Below are 14930 nucleotides of genomic sequence, written 5' to 3' on the forward strand. Positions count from 1 at the left end.
ACATTACACAACTGGAGTTAACGCCTTTGAAGTTAATGAAATTATATCAGCAACAGGAGAATCCCACAGTTAACAAGGGAAAGAAGTGTACTGTTTAATCATATAATCTCTAAATAACCCTAATTAATTAAGACAGGATTAATTATCACCTAGGGAGAAGGTCACTGTAAGGTGGTCATGGCTCTCTCCCTGTCCCTAAGGGAGGGAGTCTACGCCCCCTCGTTACAGCCACATTATTATAAAGCAAATAGGAAAAAAAACCTTACTCCCCTCCAGTGGGGACTAATCATGGCTATAAGAAACCCAGTTGTAAAACATATCAGTTGATGGAGAACTATCTACAGATATTAACACTTCTCTCATGGGCTGGCCTCAGTTACCTGGAACCAAGCACATAGTCTGAAATAGCATAACACAGGAAGTATGCCACAGTAAATTACAACTGAGAATGTCAACTTTAAATAGTAATAATTGCCTACAAAAGTACCCTGAAGATAGTCTAAACTGCAAAGGAGATCAAAAGTTTTTAAACTGTTCAGCTCTGTATAATGATGAGCATGAAGGCAGTGGGTCAAAAGTAACAAACTAACCCCCTACCCCTCTCAAAAAACTATAACAGAGCCATACCATACCATCAGTTTTAAAGCAGAAGTCCCTGATGGAGTCAACGGAGATTTGTGCTTAAAATCAGTGACATGATACAGCCATAGCATGTTCCAATTCCTTTGTTTGTACATTGAATCGACATCCCCTATCCTTTGTATTTGAGTCTTTAGATTGTAAGCCCTTCAGGGCAGGGGTTGTCTCTTCTGTGTTTGTTCTGCAACTAGCAAAATGGGTCCCTGGGGCCTTACTGCTGCTACTGCTAATAATAGGCCACATACAGCAGACTACAGCAGCCCTGCAAAGGGGTCACTGACAGCAGAACAGCACTAGAGAATAGGTGTTCTGGCTGATCTTAGACGCTATAGCAAGTGCAGTATTGAAGAAAATTCTTTACACAATAGTGCCTCCCTGCTCAGAGGCACACTACAATCGGAGTGTAACAAATAGAGCTGGTTGGAAATTTTCCAATGAAACAGTTTCATCAAAAAAATGCTAGTTCATTGACCCTGAAACATCTCACAAAAGGTCTGATGAACATTCACCAAACCACAGGCAGGTTCCTGGTTCCCTGCCAGCTCGCCTGGGGGGCTGCTGTGGAGACTGGGATTCCAGAGTGTATGGCTCTGGGGCAGCACTCGGGATCCCGGGTTTCCAGTGCAATCTGACTAGAATGTCAAGTTCAGTCAGCAGCTGGCAGATGGAGAGAGCATATTTCATTCTGAAAACACCACGTGTTTGTGTTTCTGAACTGAAATTTTTTCAAGATTTCCAGCTTGCAAGAAAACTCAGAAAAAATGGTTCGGCTCCAATTTGGAATGAAACCAAATTTTAAAATATCAAACTGGAAATCCTGAGATTCAACCAATGTCTTCAGAGCAGATATCTGGGCTTGAGTTACTAACAGTTCTGTTATACCATTCTATTAAGTGAGGATTCCAGCTATTTAGATTTATAATTTGGTTTCCTCAGCCTCTTCTCTGTGACTTCTGCTATGACTACTCTCAATTATAGTTCATGGGGGTTCCCCCATTGTTTGCACTGAAAACCTGATCCCTAGAAATTCCCCCTGAAATCAATGGGAGCTGTGGACCTTCAGGTACTTTTAAAATAAACCAGTCTCTTTTTTAAAACAGGTCCCTAACTTTAGGCACCTATATTTGAGAATTTTAACTTCAACTTTTTGCTGCCTTAGCTCATCATTCTGTAAAATGGGGATAACAAGACCTGTCTCACAAGGATGTTTATGAAACTTACCTAGAGATGAAAAGTATCATTAGTACAAAGTATCACTAATACAATAATGTATATAACATTTCTAAAAATTGAAAAAGTGCAAAAAGACAGCCAGAAACTCTGAAGATTTTATATTGTTTGTTTTTATTTTTTTGATTTAATACTGGTGAATTTTGTTCAGTGTCTTTTTCTTTCTTTGTTATAGGATCATAATAAATACCCCAAACCTATGCAAACTCTATCATTGTATTGGGCCTGAAAGTACTAATGTGATATGAATGTTTACTAATTACAATATCAATAAATTTCACCTCCACGTCACCCAATCCTTCCTCTGAAGAGTAAAAATAATGTTTTACTGTTTGCAAAATCTGTAAGCCTTTAAGCTATTTAATGTCACTGTCAAGGTAACACAGTAATTACCTTAGCACTAGCATGTTTAATTTTTAGCTTAGTTCAACTAAAATGGGTTCCCATATTGTGCCACCTCTATAAGAGCAGTGGTTAGAAGTGTAGTAAGGAAACCCTATTTCAAAAACAGAGGATTGACATCTTTGAGGATGCCTTTTAACCTTTCTGAATAGGCTTGAAATATTTTACCCTGATTGGCTAATAATATGAGGCATAATTATTTATAACCCCCATATGTGTTCAAACCAACTAGTATAAAACTGCATTGAAACTATTATATTCCCACTCACAATAACAATTTACTTTCCCCTGCACACTAGGACTCAATTACTGAATTTTAGATATACTCTTTGCACTGTCTGAAGATACTTTTTTTATCCTTTCCCACATTAGTATGGATACTTAAGAATTCTCAGTGACTACATATGCAAATAGGTGAGGCAAACCTTTGAACTGCTGCAATATTTGCAAGTTACATAACAGATAATTAATGTTTGGCTAACAGTTAGTTTACAGGCTAATCAGTTTAGAATCAGGACAATGATGAAAAAGTGATGGATGTAGAACTGTGAATTAACATTTGGAAATGTAATAATCTTGATGTTTTGTGCATGTATGGGAGGGGGCTTAGATTTTTTTTTAAAGCCAGCGTTCTAGGCCTTGCCTACGGTGCAGAATTTTGTCACCAAAAGTTATGCTATTTTAATTAAAGTGCTTTAATTAAATAGCTGTTGCATGTCCACACTATGCTCCTTGTGTCGGCAGAATGCATCCACACTAGCAGTTCTTGCATCGACACAGAGAGCAGTGCACTGTGGGTAGCTATCCCACTGTCCAACTGGCCACAGGGTGCTTTGGGAAGGGTTTGCAATGCCTCATGGGATTGAGAAACCTGCATCATTTGATGCTGTCCCTGTCCCATCATTCCATGGGCATCCTACTAGATTGCCAGCCGCTTTTCAACTGAAGTGTGGGGGGAGGAGGGAAAATGTATGACAGGGAGCGTGTGTGTGTGTGACACAGAGACAGTGTGTGTTGGGAGAATATGTGAGAGAGTGAGGGGGGGAGTGTGTATGTGAGAGAGAGTGTGTATTGGGGAGAGTGAGTGTGTCAGCACACTGTCTCTAATTTCAGACAGCTTCAGGAAGCAACCAGTCCTGAGGAAAGGAGAGCGGGACACCCCTAACAGCAACCCCCACCTCCTTCCCTAATTCTGCCCATCACAGCAGACCCTCTCTTACACACACAGACACACATCCACCCCTGCCTGCCTCTGTGTTCCTAGTGTTGGAGAAAGCAGCATTCCATGTTCGTGATTTGCTCTTTGCTGCTGCAGTTGAGCGGCTTCCTCAGCTGTCAGAACTTGAAAGGGGAGGGGCGCAAGCCTGTGTAGCAGGAATGAAGGGCAGTCGAGTTCAAAACAGTGAGCCGGGTGGTCACAGTGGGCATTGTGAAATACTGGGGGAGGCCAGTTATAGTGATTTAACAAACAGCACCTACACTGATGCTTTGTCACTTTTAGTTCGCCACAAAAAGCTTCATGCCTCTCGTCAAGGTGATTTTATTTTGTCACCGAAACCGAAGAGTTTTGTTGCCAAAAGTGGCATTGCAGTGTGTACACCGCCACTGTTTCATCGCGAAAAGCTGCCTTTTGGTGACAAAACTCTGCAGTGTAGACAAGGCCTTACTGAAGCAGTGTGTCAATGATAATGTTATCCTAAGGGTGTATTAATATGGCAGGTTCAGTAATTAACTCTAGGCGATGAACTGTTTTACGTGTAGTTGGCCAGACTGTCCTAGGCTTTTGCATGTGGAAAGGGCACAAGGACCCTTCCTTTCCCCTACCCTTAGGCACCTCATGTGAGGCTACTACACCAACCATAAGGAGTAGGGCTGGCCAGAACCCAGAATTCCCATTCTGGGGGAATACTGAAATTTCAAAATAAATCAATTAAATGTGTTCCACATTGGAACAGAACCTCGAAGACTGGAATTTTCCCATGGAACGGGAATTCCAAACTTCATTTTGAAAAAATCAGAATACCATTTCATTTAACTTTTTGAAACAAAATTTAGGAGGCTCCCTAAACTGCCTGGAGAACCCCAAACTCTGCTTCCAGACTTCCTGCCACACAGCCAGGATCCTGGCTGCCCTAGAAGCCATGGCTTGAGCCTGGGACCAACCCCTGAAAGTTCACTTGGATGTTTGCATTCCACATGAACCTTCTTCTCTTCCCCCAACTCATCCCAAAGGTATTGAAAGTTAATAACCAAGTTAAGGACCAAGAAATTTGTGCAGCTGAAGGCAAGCTGTAAAGTGGTATGGCTGGGCATAAAGCATCAGCCCAGGTTCATGCAATTTGCACAGCCTGGTCTGAGCTTTGCAAGAGCAAGGAATACCAAGCACTAGTGATAGAACCCTAAACCCATCTGACTGGGGTTGGATCGTGGGCTCTATCCCAATCTTTCACAAGTTGTATCTGACAGTAACTTAAATGAAAAACAAACCTCCACAAGCACTACAATGAAATGAGAACTTTTGAAATGTGATAGGGAAAAAAGATTATATTGCTTATCTCTCAATAAAAAAACAACAGCGTAACTGTAGTACTTTGATCAGATGCTGTGTTATATAGCTCCAAACCATGATCTCTTAAAAATAATTTAACAATAACCACCTCTGGTCACAACAGTAAATCAAGAGCTTATCTTGTTTTAAAGGCAGCTTGCTGAATAACATTATCCTCATGTTACTCACTGTTTGGCAAAGTTTATTATATATAGCTTGATTCTACTGCTTATTAAGATCAGCTGGCAATTTTTCTTGACTGCTGAGCTCAAGCTTCCTGCAAATAATCTTAACATCTCCATGAAGAAAAGTTATTAGAATGTTATGTTAAACTCAGACTCATTCTCCATACTGCAATGGTTTGGGGAATCTATGTATGGCATATGAATTCAGATTGATTTTCCAAACTCTCTGTGTAACTTTAACCCTCAATGTATATTGAATCAGCCATTTGTTGACAGTGACCATGTCACATATCACACATACTGTTTGGAAACAGCTACAGGACAATCAAGAGTGGTTAATATGGAATGACTCTGCCATGGAAGAACAATGAATTTGCTAAAGAGGTTGGCCAAGCTAAAGGAAACTGGTTTCTCCCTAGCTTGTCTGCAGGGAGATGGGTTGGAGCAATTGAAATTCTCCAGCAGAAGCGGAGAACAAAGAAAGAGGTGTTAGATGCTGCTGTTAAAAGGGGCATGCTTTCTGAGCTAGGGGGAAGCTGTTGACCACTGGACCTGAACAAGCTAAGAAGAGCTTGTTTGTTGCAGGGGAAGGGAGTGAAAACCTGAAGGCTGAGCAGGAGGGCCTTGGGTTCCTGAGAGGACTGATCAAAAACCCAAAGTGTTCTTAAAGTGGTGAGGACACTGGACGGTTTGCACATGCAGCTTTTGTTGCTTTTCCATGGATCTGTAAATCTCTAGGCTTTCATTAGGAATAAAGAGTGTGTTTGTGTGTGTGTTTAAGAAGATACTTTGCAAAACCTCTGATTTCATTGCTGTAACTGTCATGAGGCCCCAGCGGCAGAACCCGGAAAGGGCAGAAGAGGCAGGTGTCCCTCACCCAGTGTCCTTTAGATGTTTTTTGTCACCTTTTGAAACATATTTTTCAGTTGAAAAATGGCCACCAATGACTCATCACACCCCGGTTCCTCTTAGTTACAAAACCTGGCTTTGCTACTGTGTACCCCCAAAGGTTTAACCTGTAAACTGGAATACCCGGAGGGGTGGAGCTCTGGGAAAGGGTGTGCTTAAGCTTCTGGGGAGACTTAGAATCACAGGGTTAGAAGGGACTGCAAGGGTCATCTAGTCTAAACCCCTACCAAGATGCAGGATTTGTTGTGGTTACTCCATCCAAGACAGATGGCTATCCAGCCTCCTTTGAAACCTCTAGTGAAGGAGCTTCCGCAACCTCCTTTAGTAGTCTGTTCCATTGTCTTACTGTTCTTACAGTTAGGAATTTTTTCCTGAGATTTCATCAAAATCTGCTATGCTGTAGTTTGAAACCATTGCCTCTTGTCCTGCCCCCTGTGGCAAGAGAAAACAACTTTTCCCCATCTTTTTTATGGCAGCCTTTCAAGTATTTGAAGACCACTATGTCCCCCCTTAATCTCCTCTTTTCCAAATCAAACATACTCATTTCCTTCAGCCTTTGCTCATAGGGCTTGCATTCCATCCCTTTGATGATCTTTGTCACGTGCCTCTGGATCTTTTTTGTACATCTTTTCTATATATTGTTGACAAAAATTGGACACAGGACTTCAGTGGAGGTTTAACCAGTGCCGAGTAGAGTGGGGCTATTACCTCCTGTAACTTACATGCTATGCCTCTGTTAATGCAACCTAAAATTGCATTTGCTTTTTTTTTGCAACAGCATCGCATTGCTGACTCATGTTGAGGTTATGATCTACCACTATTCCCAGATCCTTTTCAGCAGTGCTGCTGCCAAGCCAGTTATCCCCCATTCTATATTTGTGCATTTGTTTTTTCTTCCCTAAGTGTAGCACCTTACATTTGTCTTTATTTTAATTTGCTTATCTATTGCCCAGTTATCCAATTTATCAGGATCCCTCTGAATTTTAGTTCTATCCTCCAAAGTGTTGACAACTCCCCCTAGCTTTGTGTCTTCTGAAAATTTGATCAGTATCACACATCCAGGTCATCAATACAGATGTTATAAAACACCAGACCCAGAACAGATCTCTGTGGACAGGGGTGCCATAATGGGGTGGACAGGGGGCCATGGCCCCATCACTTTTTACCAACTGTAAGGGTGAGCGATGGCAGGGTAGGTGGAGAAGCAAACAGGGGGCAGGGTTTGGGGAAAGAGGTGGTATGGGAGCGGGGCCTCAGGGGAAGAAGCGTCATGGGGGGCAGGGGCCATAAAAGCTCCACTTTTAGGGAGCTTCCGCCACTCCTGCTTGTGGAACCCACTTGAGACTTCCTCCAATCTGACATCATTCCATTAACAGTTACTTTTTGTATCCACTTACAACTGAATCAATGAGAAATAGGAGTCTCAACCCCATGTTCTTACAGCCTCAGACAATTCTGTTTTAGTCTAACAATTGTTACACTAATCTGTCCTTCCCTCCACAGTGGTTTCTGGTTGGATCCTGCCTCCACATTTGATGCCCTCCCTCTCCAAAAAGTCCTACATTATTTTCCTGGTCAGAAAGTCCCTGACAACTACTGTTTCTCCCCAATTTTCAGTACAGTAGAACCTCAGAGTTATGAACATCAGAGTTACGAACTGACCAGTCGACCACACACCTCATTTGGAATAATCAGGAAGCAACAGAGACAAAAGAAAGAAAAAAGCAAATACAATACAGTACTGTGTTAAATGTAAACTACTAAAAATATAGGGACAGTTAAAAAAAAAGATTTGATAAGGTAAGGAAACTGTTCCTGTGCTTGTTTCATTTAAATTAAGATGGTTACAGGTAGCATTTTTCTTCTGCATAATAACGTTTCATTTCTCCAGTTTGTCCAGATCATTTTGAATTTTAATTCTATCCTCCAAAAGCATTTGCTACCCATTCCAGGTTGTTATCATCCACAAACTTGGTAAGTGTACTCTCTATCTCATTATCTAAATAATTGATGAAGATATTGAACAAAACTGGACCCAGAATTGATCCCTGCAGGACCCCACTTGATATGCCCTTCCAGCTTGACTGTGAACCACTGATAACTACTCTGTGGGAACAGTTTTCTAACCAGTTATGCACCCACTTTATAGTAGCTCCATCTAGGTTGTATTTCCCTAGTTTCTTTATGAGAAGGTCATGCAAGACAGTATCAAAAGTCTTACTGAAGTCCATATATATACAACATCTACCACTTTCCCTCTAGCCACAAAGCTTGTTTCCCTGTCAAAGAAAACTATTAGGTTGATTTGTAATGATTTGTTCTTGACAAATCCATGCTGACCGTCACTTATCTTTTTATTATCTTCTAGGTGTTTGCAAAATGATGGCTTAATTATTTGCTCCATTATCTTTATGTGTACTGAAATTAAGCTGACTGGTCTGTAACTCCCTGGCCTGTCAGTAGTATAATGGCCCTACCATCAATCAAACCCTAACCCCGCCCCTTGACCCCTTAGCCCCGCCCCCAGCTCAAGGGGGCCCTACCATAAATCAAACCATAGCCCCGCCCCTTGACCACCTTAGCCCCGCCCCTTGACCACCTTAGCCCCGCCCTTTAGCCCCGCCCACTGGAAGTCCAACCCTCACGAGTTATTACTTCCGGGGTCAAGGCCGCCACATGACCGGAAGCAAGGTGTGTCATGTGACACCCACCCCACCCCTTGACCCCCTTAACTCCACCCCTTGACCTCTGCCCCACCCCCACCGGAAGTCCCGCCCCATGGGGTATTACTTCCAGGGTCAAGGCTGCCACGTGACCGGAAGCAAGGTATGTCATGTGACCCCTCTAACAACTCCTCCCACTGCCCTCTACCAATCAGGATGGGTTTCGCCCCTGTAGGACCGCCCAGAGAGGAGCTTTGACCAATCAGGACGAGTTCCGGGGTGGGGGTGTCCTCTCTGGAAGTGGGTCTTGTGACCCCTCTAACAACTCCTCCCACTGCCCTCTACCAATCAGGATGGGTTTCGCCCCTGTAGGACCGCCCAGAGAGGAGCTTTGACCAATCAGGGCGAGTTCCGGGGTGGGGGTGTCCTCTCTGGAAGTGGATCTTGTGACCCCTCTAACAACTCCTCCCACTGCCCTCTACCAATCAGGATGGGTTTCGCCCCTGTAGGACCGCCCAGAGAGGAGCTTTGACCAATCAGGGCAAGTTCCGGGGTGAGGGTGTCCTCTCTGGAAGTGGGTCTTGTGACCCCTCTAACAACTCCTCCCCCACTCCCGCTACCAATCAGGAGGGGTTTTGTTCCGATAGGACCAAGAGGAGATTTGACCAATTAGGATGAGTTCCGGGGGCGGGGTGACCCGTCCGGAAATGATTCGTGTGACCCCTCTAACAACTCCTCCCACCAACCTCTACCAATCACGCCCACCCGAGAGCAGATTTGACCAAAATAGGGCAGGTTCTGGGATGGGGTGAACCGCCCAGAAGAGGGGCGTATGACCCCTCTGCCAATCAGAGCGCAGCACCATCACCCCATAAGGCCCAGCGTCGGGCAGAAGAGGCTGTCTTTTACCGAGAGCGCGTGTTTTAGAAATCGTGGAAACATGGACTCCTTCACCACCCCCGTGAGAACTTTGGACTTTGTTTTTGCCCCGAGGGCCTTCAACAAACTGCAGAGAAAGCACTACATGAGCGAGAGTTCCGAGGAGGAGGGGGCGATTGAGAGGAGCCCTTTGGCCCAGCCATTGATGGATACCCCAGAACCTGAAACCCAACCGCTTGTGGGGCCCCGCGATGAGCGTGATGACCTCTTGTTGTCCACCCCCCTGGAGGAGGAAGGTGATCGCAGCTCGGGGAAGTCACTAGTGGACAAGATGAACGCTCAGGTAAATGAATGCTTAAGAAGTGACGGTCGGGGTGGGGGTGTAACGGGGGCTAGGAACCAGGGATTGTGTAAATCAAAAACCAAGCAGTGGTGTGCTTACGCTGTTTCTTTTTTGAAAAAAAAATCTCTCAACAGCTCAATGATGCCTTTCTAGAGGACCTGGAGACTCTGGACAGCGTTGCACCAAGCAGCGAAGATGAACTGGGCCCACCTTGTTTTTGCTCAACGCCGATACAAAATGTTGAAGAGGACTCCGAGGATGACGGCTATGAGGAGTTTAGGAGGAGGCTTGGCATGGAACTGACTGAGCCAGTGCTCCTCTCAATCGCCCCCTCCTCCTCGGAACTCTCGCTGACTTCCGGTGGGCGGGGCTACGGGGGTCAAGGGGTGGGGCTAAGGGGTCAAGGGGCGGGTTAGGGTTTGATTGATGGTAGGGCCATTATACTACTACTGTCTTTATTTTCCTTTTTATACATGGGCACTATATTTGCCCTTTTCCAGTCTCCTGGAATCTCTCCAGTCTTCCACAACTTTTCAAAGATAATCACTAATGGCTCAGATAACTCCTCAGTCAGCAACTTGAGTATTCAAGGATGTATTTCATCAGGCCTTGCCAACTTGAAGATATCTAACTTGTCTAATTTTTTTAACTTGTTCTCTTCCTATTTTAGCCTCTGATTCAACCTCCTTTTCACTAAAAAGAAAAGGAGTACTTGTGGCACCTTAGAGACTAACCAATTTATTTGAGCATAAGCTTTCGTGAGCTACAGCTCACTTCATCGGATGCATACTGTGGAAAGTACAGAAGATCTTTTTATACACACAAACCATGAAAAAATACCTCCCCCCACCCCACTCTCCTGCTGGTAATAGCTTATCTAAAGTGATCACTCTCCTTACAATGTGTATGATAATCAAGGTGGGCCATTTCCAGCACAAATCCAGGGTTTAACAAGAACGTCTGGGGAGGGAGGGGGGGAGGAAAAAACAAGGGGGAATAGGTTACCTTGCATAATGACTTAGCCACTCCCAGTCTCTATTCAAGCCTAAATTAATTGTATCCAATTTGCAAATGAATTCCAATTCAGCAGTCTCTTGCTGGAGTCTGGATTTGAAGTTTTTCTGTTGTAATGTCGCAACTTTCATGTCTGTAATCGCGTGACCAGAGAGATTGAAGTGTTCTCCGACTGGTTTATGAATGTTATAATTCTTGACATCTGATTTGTGTCCATTTATTCTTTTACGTAGAGACTGTCCAGTTTGACCAATGTACATGGCAGAGGGGCATTGCTGGCACATGATGGCAAAAATCACATTGGTGGATGTGCAGGTGAACGAGCTTCTGATAGTGTGGCTGATGTTATTAGGCCCTGTGATGGTGTCCCCTGAATAGATATGTGGGCACAGTTGGCAACGGGCTTTGTTGCAAGGATAGGTTCCTGGGTTAGTGGTTCTGTTGTGTGGTATGTGGTTGCTGGTGAGTATTTGCTTCAGGTTGGAGGGTTGTCTGTAGGCAAGGACTGGCTTCTCTCCCAAGATTTGTGAGAGTGTTGGGTCATCCTTCAGGATAGGTTGTAGATCCTTAATAATGTGTTGGAGGGGTTTTAGTTGGGGGCTGAAGGTGACGGCTAGTGGCGTTCTGTTATTTTCTCTGATAGGCCTGTCTTGTAGTAGGTGACTTCTGGGAACTCTTCTGGCTCTATCTATCTGTTTCTTCACTTCAGCAGGTGGGCATTGTTGTTGTAAGAATGCTTGATAGAGATCTTGTAGGTGTTTGTCTCTGTCTGAGGGGTTGGAGCAAATGCAGTTGTATCGCAGAGCTTGGCTGTAGGCAATGGATTGTGTGGTGCGGTCAGGGTGAAAGCTGGAGGCATGTAGGTAGGAATAGCGGTCAGTAGGTTTCCGGTATAGGGTGGTGTTTATGTGACCATTGTTTATTAGCACTGTAGTGTCCAGGAAGTGGATCTCTTGTGTGGACTGGACCAGGCTGAGGTTGATGGTGGGATGGAAATTGTTGAAATCATGGTGGAATTCCTCAAGAGCTTCTTTTCCATGGGCCCAGATGATGAAGATGTCATCAATATAGCGCAAGTAGAGTAGGGGCGTTAGGGGACGAGAGCTGAGGAAGCGTTGTTCTAAGTCAGCAATAAAAATGTTGGCATTCTGTGGGGCCATGCGGGTACCCATAGCAGTGCTGCTGATTTGAAAGTATACATTGTCCCCAAATGTAAAATAGTTATGGGTAAGGACAAAGTCACAAAGTTCAGCCACCAGGTTAGCCGTGACATTATCGGGGATAGTCTTCTTGACGGCTTGTAGTCCATCTTTGTGTGGAATGTTGGTGTAGAGGGCTTCTACATCCATAGTGGCCAGGATGGTGTTATCAGGAAGATCACTGATGGATTGTAGTTTCCTCAGGAAGTCAGTGGTGTCTCGAAGGTAGCTGGGAGTGCTGGTAGCGTAGGGCCTGAGGAGGGAGTCTACGTTGCCAGACAATCCTGCTGTCAGGGTGCCAATGCCTGAGATGATGGGACTCCCAGGATTTCCAGGTTTATGGATCTTGGGTAGTAGATAGAATATCCCAGGTTGGGGTTCCAGGGGTGTGTCTGTGTGGATTTGATCTTGTGCTTTTTCAGGGAGTTTCTTGAGCAAATGCTGTAGTTTCTTTTGGTAACTCTCAGTGGGATCAGAGGGTAATGGCTTGTAGATAGTGGTGTTGGAGAGCTGCCGAGCAGCCTCTTGTTCATATTCCAACCTATTCATGATGACAACAGCACCTCCTTTGTCAGCCTTTTTGATTGTGATGTCAGAGTTGTTTCTGGGGCTGTGGATGGCATTGTGTTCTGCACAGCTGAGGTTGTGGGGCAAGTGATGCTGCTTTTCCACAATTTCAGCCCGTGCACGTCAGCAGAAGCACTCTATGTAGAAGTCCAGTCTTCTGTCTCGACCTTCAGGAGGAGTCCACCTAGAATCCTTCTTTTTGCAGTGTTGGTAGGGAGGTCTCTGTGGATTAGTTGTTAAATGTCCAATTGCTACTAACCTTTTTGGTGAAAATTGAAACAAAAGTCATTTAGCACTAATGCTATTTCCTCATTTTCTGTTGTTGTTTTTCCCCCACCCCCCATTGAGTAATAGGCCTACCCTGTCCTTGGTCTTCCTCTTGCTTCTAATGTATTTATAGAATGTTTTCTTGTTGCCCTTTATGTCTCTAATTAGTTTAATCTCGTTTTGTGCCTTACAATTTCTAATTTTGTGCCTACACACTTGGGTTATTTGTTTATATTAATCCTTTGTAATATGACCTAGTTTCCACTTTTTGTAGGACTCTTTTTTTGATTTTTAGATTATTGAAGATCTCCTGGTTAAGCCAGGCTGGTCTCTTGCCATACTTCCTGTCTTTCCTACGCAGTGGGATAGTTTGCTCTTGTGCCCTTAATAATGTCTGTTTGAAAAATTGCCCACTCCCTTGAACTGTTTTTCCCCTTAGATTTACTTCCAATTGGATCTTACCTACCAACTCCTTGAGTCTGCTGAAGTCTGACTTCTTGAAATCCCTTATCTTTATTGTGCTGTTTTCCCTCCTATCATTCCTTGGAATCATGAACTCTACCATTTCATGATCACTTTCACCTAAGCTGCCTTCCACTTTCAAATTCTCAACCAGTTCCTCCCTATTTGTAAAAATCAAATCAAGAACAGCCTCTCCCCTAGTAGCTTTCTCCACCTTCTAAACTAAAACATGTTCCCCAATACATTCCAAGAACTTGTTGGATAATGTGTGTGAAATCCCTGTAGCTACTCATTTGAGACATCTCTTTCCTGTAAAACACAAGCCCACGGAAAACATTCTACAAAGCAATCATGATATGTGACAATGAATATGTTAACTATAGATAAACACGTTTTGAATTCAGCACAATAGCTACACTAGCATGGGTGTATATAAAAAATGGGGAATTACTCTGGGCGCAATCAGGAAGACCCATCTATCTCCAGTAACAGATGATCCTTAGGAATGGATTTCAGCTTTTTATTTGTTGAAAGCCTTTCTACTGAAGGAATATTGATAACTAAAATGTTAGATAAAAATATTCAGGAACACTGCCAGAAAGACAATCAGCAAACCCTTTGCATCTGTTCTTTATATTAGAGAAGCCATCAGAGACCAGGCAAAGTTAGATCAAATGCTATTTAGCTATTTGGAATGGATGAAAAACCGGCTGGTGCATTTAAGAACCAATATTCTCTTAGCTAGAAGATCCACTCAGACAGAAACATTAATTAAAGCTAGAAATAGAACAGAAATGCATTAAGATGTTAGTTGTGATTAAATCTAAATTATTACAAGTATCCAATATCTTATGCAAGGAAATTGTAGTGTTCTGAGATTATCATGAAAAAACTGAGCCCACAAATAAAATCTGTATTTCAGGATAGGATAAATTAGTTGGGAATAATTCAGATGAACTCACCAATGGCATTTTGCAGCACTGTAGAGATAGCAAGCTGTAAATCTAGTTTGCTGAAAAATACATGGACTAGTGTAAGGTGAACAGAAACTGGTATAAGTGGTGTTCTTTGTACAAACGTCAAAATACATAAAAGTTATGTAGGGGAGAGAATTTTTAAGGAGAGTTGGAAGAAGAGGTGGGAACAGAACTCGGGCCTTTCTGTCTCCTAATCCAATGTGCCTTAGCCTATCTTGAGTCAGGGAAAAAGCCATTTTAACCTGAATTGCTTTCAAGGTAGTCCTAGTCAGTTGTCAGTAATTCAGAGGACTTATTATGGCTAAGTTACTGAGGCACAACTAAACCTTCGTTAGGGGTACACTTAAGAAACTCTGTGTGTGTGTGTATACACACACATACATGCACAATGTACATATACGTATAATATGTACAAACTCATTGTCATCGTTCCCAAGGTAACTGCATCTCTGGGCCATTTGTGGCCTCTCTGAAGGCATCCTGCTTTGGTCTCAGGCCTCTGCACATCACCCTTCTCAGGGACAGATCCCAGGGATCCTGGCCTTCCAGACTGGGGGCTTAGACTGCAGACTCCTGCAATTCAGTGTGATTATCTCAGCAGGTCTGAGTTTAGTTTAGCACATGCAGACCTGTTCTCTCAGGGGCA

Source organism: Lepidochelys olivacea (assembly GCF_965140295.1).
Source record: "Lepidochelys olivacea isolate rLepOli2 genome assembly, chromosome: 2".
Taxonomy (NCBI): domain Eukaryota; kingdom Metazoa; phylum Chordata; order Testudines; family Cheloniidae; genus Lepidochelys; species Lepidochelys olivacea.